This window comes from Micromys minutus (genome assembly GCF_963924665.1).
Source record: "Micromys minutus genome assembly, chromosome: 1".
In the NCBI taxonomy this organism is placed as follows: domain Eukaryota; kingdom Metazoa; phylum Chordata; class Mammalia; order Rodentia; family Muridae; genus Micromys; species Micromys minutus.
The window spans coordinates 79461919-79468505 of record NC_137969.1 but is presented as its reverse complement, the minus strand read 5'-3'; the positions used below and the strand labels follow the sequence as shown (position 1 = coordinate 79468505).

Sequence of the window (6587 nt, the reverse complement as noted above, 5' to 3'; positions counted from 1 at the left end):
TCTGTCTCTCTGTCTCTGTCTCTCTCTCTATCTCTCTCTCTCTCTCTCTCTCTCTCTCTCTGACTCTACTACCCTTTTAACTCCACCATGACCTGAATAAACTCTATTCTGTACTAAAATAATTCAGTTTAAAAGCATTGTTTTTCTTAAATAACACGTAGAACAATCATTGCTTCCAAACATTCTGCTGTCAAATAAGAGTGTCTGAGTCCCTTAAAGCACATTCCATAGATAGAGAAACATCCGTGTTTTACAGTGTTAAATGTGTTTTGAATGAAAAGGTTTGTGTATACTTTGAAGTCATTTAAATAATTTGATTCATTGACACACTAAGTGTGGGAACTGGGGCATTATGCCAGAGCAGTTCATAATGGGGATGTAGAACCAGGACATAGCTAGCCTGTGAAAATATACTCTTGATATGTCAATAATAACCAGGAAACAGGATTCTCACACCACATGAAGCACAAGCTTTCCCCATGGGCTTAACACCAGATCTTTAAGGAGATGCCTGTTTTCTATCCTGCATACTGCATATCCTTTTGGATCTCAGTGACACTTTCTTTCCATGACACAGGAGCTGTTACAAGAGTCCCAAGAAGACAAACATAATCTGCTGATTTATTAGAATCATTGTTACATGTGCATTTTGTTATTTTTTATTGCATTTTGGGGAAATTCATGGCAAAATCTGTTCTTTCATTTCCTTTAGAAGTTTCAGAAGACATTATGTTTGAAATATCTCACTTAGCAAAGTAATGGACAACAGACCTTCAGGATATGCCACCTCACCTAAATCTATCAACTGTTATTGACCAGTGGTTACATCAACTACAACACAATAACCATGTACTTGCCCTCCCTCAAACACGTGCTATATCAACAGTTTCTGATACTGATGAACTTTTCAGTTAAGATACAGAATATGCCTCTCTGAGGCTAAAATGAAAAGTTGGCACTTCTATTTACAAATGCTTAAGGAGAGGAAATGTGAGTAAGGGCAGGCCTTCCAAAGGGAAGTAGAGGTGACATGTTTGACTGCAGTGTATGTGAGTGGCAGTGTGTCCTGGGACTCTGCTGTGTTCTGAAAGCCAAAGAAAAAGTTCATAGTCATTGGCATTATGAATTTCTTTACCCTTGGTTCCAGCACTCCACAACTTTGTTTCTTCCTGGACATAATAAATAAAGTTAATAAAGTGTGATATTTCTGGGTGCTATGCTATTCAAAATACTGGTATAACATTGGATAAGATTACAGTAAGCTCTTGAGTTGATTATGGAAACATACTAAGGCCTATGTAATCAAAAATGTAGAGTTACAAACAACCTTTCTGGAGAAATGTAAGCAGCTGAGAATACTCTGTTACAAAGCACTCTCCTAGAAAAAGTCATTTACTTACCAACTCTACTCTGGCTATTTTTAATGGGGGATTTTTCTTAAAGACAGTGTGTATGATCTCAACAGCTTTTTTAGAAACACCCAGTCTCATAATCCTCTAGCTCCTCAGATGGTTTGAGGATGCCATTGCCCTAAGTTCATTCTGTTGATTTGTCCATTATGTGTGTGGAAGCAGGGAGTTGTGTTGAACTCTTAGTTAGTTATTTTACTTTGTAATCAATGTGGAAGGGAATAATTTTTAGGATAAACAAGGTCTCCTTGAATGTGGCGAAACTGTACCTTTATCAGATCAGCAGTGGGTGAAGAAGAGCTAACCTGCCTTTTGTGCCTTCTGGCTCCTTCTTTGGCCCATGCCACTCTTCATAAGCAGAGATGGAGCCATGCCTAGCCCCAGCTGTTGGTTTTTCTTGTTCTTCTTCTTGAGGCAGTGAAGGGGAAAGAGCATAGGTGGGTGTGAGACTTAGTCTTAGATATTTAGGGTTGCTGTATAAGAATAAAACATGTACCTATTTTAAGGATGAAGACATTTACAGGTGTTGATGCAAACGTTCCCAACTCAAGGCAAGTAACAACCCATGGTGGTCAGGAGGGAAAAAAACCACAATGGAAACTGTGTCCTAAGGCTCGGACTTTCCCACCCTGCTAGACTAGCAAAAAGTGGTAACTGGTTCAGGAACCCTTGTCAGCCTTGGGAAATTCTGGAAATCTGTTGTCAGTTAGTTTCCTGCACAGATCACTATGAAGTGCTCACAGAGATTCACTAGGCTGGGGACTTCTCTTCCACAGTGTGCTCTCCCCACCCACCAAGTGACCGAGCCACATAAACTAAGGAATAAATCAAGATATGCACAGGGTATTAAATATATACTAAGGGAACAATTAACTTGAATACAAGGTCAAAAATCAGCAACAAGTTCTACAATCCAATGCTGATATCAGATACAAGCTTCAAACACAAATTTCTTTTCAAAGGTTTATTCCAGTTTTCACGAGGTGTGTACATTTGCTAGGGCAAATCCATACTTCAGAATCAGCTCATGAAGCAGATACAGACACCTGGCATCTGCTCAGTCCATCTAGAAGTGTTTGTGGTGGACGATGGAGGGGCCCGACCCATCATACTCCTGCTTGTTGATCCTCATCTGCTGGAAGGTGGACAGTGAGGCCAGGATGGAGCCTCAAAACCAGACTGAGTACTTGTGCTCAGGGAAAACAGTGATCCTAATCTTCATTATGCTGGGTGCTAGGGCTGTGATCTCCTTCTGCATCCTGTCAGCAATGCCTGGATACATGGTGGAACCACTGGACATCACTGTATTGTCATGCAGGTCTTTGCGGATGTCCACATCACACTTCATGATACAGTTGAAGGTGGTCTCATGAATTCCACAGAACACCATGCCCAGGAGGAAGGCTGGACGAGTGCCTCTGGACACCGGAACTGCTCATTGCCAATGGTGATCACCTGCCCGTCAGGCAGCTCGTAACTCTTCTCCAAGAAGGAAGATGATGCAGCAGTAACCATTTCTTGCTCAAAATCCAGAGCAACATAGCACAGCTTCTCCTTTATGTCACAAACAATTTTCCTCTCAGCAGTGGTGGAAAAGCCCTGTTCACTCAGGATCTTCATGAGGTAGTCTATCAGGTCACGGCCAGCCAGGTCCAGATGCAAGATAGTGTAAGGAAGGGCGTAGCCCTCCTTGCTGGGAACTGTGTGAGTGACCCAGTCACCAGAGTCCATGACAATGCCAGTGGTGCGCCCAGATGCATAAAAGGACAGCAGAACCTGAATGGCTGGGGTATTGAAAATTTCAGACATTATCTGCATCATCTTCTCTCTGTTAGCTTTGGGTTTTAGGGGGCCTTGGTCAGAAGCACTGGGTGCTCCTCAGGGGTCACACCCAGCTCATCATAGAAGGTGTGGTGCCAGATCCTTCTCCATATCATCTTAGTTGGTGACAATGCCGTGCTCAATAGGATACTTCAGGGTCATGATACCCCTTTTGTTCACGAGTCTTTTTGGCTCATGCCCACCATAATGTCCTGGTATTGGGGGCACCTGACGATGGAAGGAAACACAGCCCTGGGGTCATTGTCATGCCAGAGCCATTGTCAATGACAAATGTGGCGATTTTTTTCATCCATCTCCATCAGTGAAGAACGGGGCAATGGAGCAACAGAAAGAAGCGCAGTGTAAGCCGGTGGCGGAGTGTGAGACCAATAGTTACATTTAATAATAGCAAGAAAAGCATATTAATAGCAGGAATCTTTCCTAAAATTTCCCGGACCCTGCCTGCCTGAGCAAATTTGCATAGATTTTAATCCAAGGCAGACCTAATTAGGAAGATCACCGGTTTTAGCTTCTTCTATGATGGCTCCCAACAGAGCCATTTTCTTCAGGTATCACCATCTTCTACTTTAAAAAGAAAAGTCTTCAATTCTTTAGCAAACTTGCACTCAGTGACCAAAGGAGCTAAAGGCTACTTTGGGAAATACCTACCTAATCTAGACATCCAATTCTTTTCAATTTAAAGAAACCTCCAGTCTAAAGTAGAATGTAATGACCCTGGCTCAGGAGAGTTCTTTCTTCCCCATATCGTTCTTCATGATTTGCTTATCTTAGAGAGATTTAAGAGCAATGGGTAGAGGCTCTTCTCTTCTGTCATCCAGCATTTTTCTTCTTTTTGTTCTGTAGTATTGGAGAGGAGCCCATGACTCACTCATACTAGATACGTGTTCTACCACCAAGCTACACATTTAACCCAATTTCCATTTGTTGAGAATCTAGTATGAAATTAGCCACTCAGAAAATGTGCCAGTTTAGACCAAACTACACTTTTTAAAGTTCCTCCCTATTGTTTAAAAATGGTGCTTTATTTATTTATTTTTCATATGTTGTAGCTTTTGACTCCATTTTGAGGATAGAGGAAGATTGTGGACATGTGGTAACACTGCCTTAAGAACTTTAATATAGCTGGAATAAAATACCATGACCAAAGTAATGTATAAAATAAAGCATTTAACTAGACATAGTTCTAGAGGGTTAGGGTCCATGATGGCAGAGTGTAGGTGTGGAGGCAGAAACAGATCAGAGCTCAAATCTTGAACCTCAAGTAGGAGACATTAAGTACACTGGGAATATCAGGAGTTGTTTTGTTTTGAGATTGAAATACACTGACATCAGTTTCCCTTTTTCTTTCTCTACACACTCCCCATATACCCTTCTCGTTTTTTTAAAAAAAATCATAGGTGTTTTTCCTTAATTGGTGTTGCATGCGTATATTTGAAACCCCAGAGCCCACCCCCCCATGACACACTTCTTAATCTTTCACAAACAATTTTATCAACCGGGGAACAGTGATTCAAATCACCATCTATTTGGTACCATCAACATCACACAAGTGTATGGACTATGCTATGTTTTCTTTTCCTTTTACAACCACAACATAAACCACATATAAACTCTTAGATGGATGTCTTCACTAAATGATGTAGAATATGTGATCTGAGAATTAATATTGGCCATTAAATCTAGAATATAAGAACCCATACTTGACTCATTCAGCTTTACTAAGGAAAGCAGAAGTGTCTGGCAAATGGATGCCATTGAAACCAGCATCTTTTGTAAACTCACTATTAATTACTACATTCTGAAATTGTAGAAAGAAAAACATGTGTTTGTCTCTTTTTCTGAAATAAAACACTCATTACAATAACAAGATGTTTTGTATAAAAAAAATCTCACAGTCTAGACAGAGAAATATATACATAAACTTTCCTTCTAGATTATGTGAGAACACTGAAGCAGATGAGAATTAAAAGGAAAATGGATTTTCCTGAAAAGAAAAAGTGTGCATTTTCCTGAAAAGATGCCTTACTAACATTTTCTCTAACTCTCACTGAGGGTGTATTGAAAGAGAACTAAGATTCCCACCAGAAGGACTGAATGCTGGTTTTGCTGCCTTGAAACTGTGAAATCTTCACTAGAAAGAAGCTTCCTTTCTTTCAGCAACTCAGAGCCTGCACAGGCATCCAGTGGTACCTTCCCCACCAGCCACATGCTTGGCCAGCTTGTGCTTTTCTTACTGTGAGCATCTCTTCCCGAGGGTGATGGGGTGAAGTTGGAACTCTCTCTGTAATGCTAAAATTAATAAGGAAAACACAGCACATGGCTCTTACTACTTTCCTTCTGGTTTCATAAAGCTCCCTAAAGAGTACCGTCATCTAATTTCAAGGAAGATCATTGGGATTCTTAGATGCATGGCAATGAATAATGAAGGGTGGATATTCATTACTATGAATATATGAAACAGAGTGTACCATGAATTCCTAAAGCTATTTTCATCAGAAAATATCACCCCTTCTCTGTTTCATACACATATACTCTTGAGGTCTTTGCCCTCTGTTATGTGTCTACTCTTTGCAATGCTTCTTCCTACCACCTCTACTCTAAATCTGGACACTCACAAGACCCATATGAATCTTCTTCTCCATGCCCTCTTTATTGCATGATTAATGTCTACCTCCAACTCCTTTATTTCTGAATTCTCATCAGATGCTTATATTATTATTTAGATATGGAATTTTCTTTAATTGTTTTGTATATCTTTATTTCATTTTCTGGAATTAACAAAGAGTCTAAGTCACAGAATTTTTTCCTAGTCAAGATATATATTGCTGGTCCAAATAGATACTTTCTTGATTGACTCTGGAGAAACTTATAGAAAACTAGAATGGGTTGATGTCTCAGGACTGATTGAAGATACAAAAATAGCTATTATGGTAGCTAGAGGTGGAATGTTTAAGGGGTCCCCTACAAACTATGGGTATAAAGCACAGCCTAGGGGTATTGTCTTAGTCAGGGTTTCTATTCCTGCACAAAACTTCATGACCAAGAAGCAAGTTGTGGAGGAAAGGATTCATTCAGCTTAGACTCCCACATTACTGTTCATTACCAAAGGAAGTCAGGACAGGATCTCACACAGAGTAGAAACTTGGAGGCAGGAACTGATGCAGAGGTCATGGAGGAGTACTGCTTGCTGGCTTGCTTCTTCTGCCTTGCTCAGCTTGCCTTCTTATAAAACTCAGGACCATCAGCCCAGGGATGACACCACTCACAATGGGCTCTTCTACCTTGATCACTAATTGAGAAAATGCCATGTAGTTTGATCTCATGGAGGTATTTCCT

At 40.4% G+C, this 6587-nt stretch overlaps 1 pseudogene across 1 annotated transcript; it reads right to left on the bottom strand.

Annotated features, from left to right (window-relative positions):
• Positions 1-2475: 2475 nt before the first annotated feature.
• Positions 2476-3218, bottom strand: LOC308419118 (actin, cytoplasmic 2-like; annotated as a pseudogene). The gene has a single exon. The product of its transcript is annotated as an actin, cytoplasmic 2-like (transcript).
• Between the last annotated feature and the right edge of the window lie 3369 nt (positions 3219-6587).